The sequence below is a fragment of the Rana temporaria genome, chromosome 3, assembly GCF_905171775.1.
Source record: "Rana temporaria chromosome 3, aRanTem1.1, whole genome shotgun sequence".
NCBI lineage: Eukaryota > Metazoa > Chordata > Amphibia > Anura > Ranidae > Rana > Rana temporaria.
In genome coordinates this window covers 164,522,524-164,523,434 of record NC_053491.1, presented here as the reverse complement: position 1 = coordinate 164,523,434, position 911 = coordinate 164,522,524, and positions in this window count along the sequence as shown.

Below are 911 nucleotides of genomic sequence, written 5' to 3'. Positions count from 1 at the left end.
TTCTATTTTTTTTCACCGATAGGGAAAAAAAAACGATGGGGCCCACACACGATCGATTCGTCCGATGAAAACGGTCCATCGGACCGTTTTCATCAGGCAAACTGATTGTGTGTACAGGGCATTAGAGAAAACATTTGAACAGAAGAGATAATAAACAATCAACCAATATAGTATATCTAACACTATAGGCTAAAACATTAGATAAGAAGAGGAAATAAAATGAGGAAGACCTCTGCACTGGAAACTAGGGGGTGTATTTACATAATAACAATAAAAAAATAGCAGAGCTATTTATCCCAGGAAACTGCATGTACATTTGCTTTGTGTGAATTGGGGCAACAAAGAATGTTATTAGGGTATTTTCTATTCCGTTTGAATGTTTTTCATTTGAACAGAACTACCGTATGATTTGTGAAGGGTTTTCATTAGGTAAACTTGTCAAACAATGGAGTCTTGTCTCTGCAACATTGTATCAATTCTGTATATCAGTTTACTCTCTGCAGCAGCTATTTCATTACAAATAATGACTTGTTTATTAGGGATTTCAGCTCCATCTAGTGGTCATAGTGCAATTTTTTCCTGATTCACTCTATTTTAACTGTATAAATTAAAAAACATTTGAACAGGATAGAAAATAGCCTAATAGTATTCTTTTTTGCTCCAATTTGCACAGAAGAAATGTATGTGCAGTTTCACGCCCCAAAGTTTACAGTGTAGAGGTTTTCTGCATGTGATTTCATCTTCTGGTCCATTGTTCTTTTCCTACAGTGTTAGGCTATTTTCTCTGATGGTCTGGTTGAATGCTCTTAAGGGCTATTTTCTATTAGGCTCAAATGTTAGTGAATGTTACTTTTGCATGATTTCTGAGACATTTACACTACCTTTTAAAAAAATATATAAATAGACCCCAA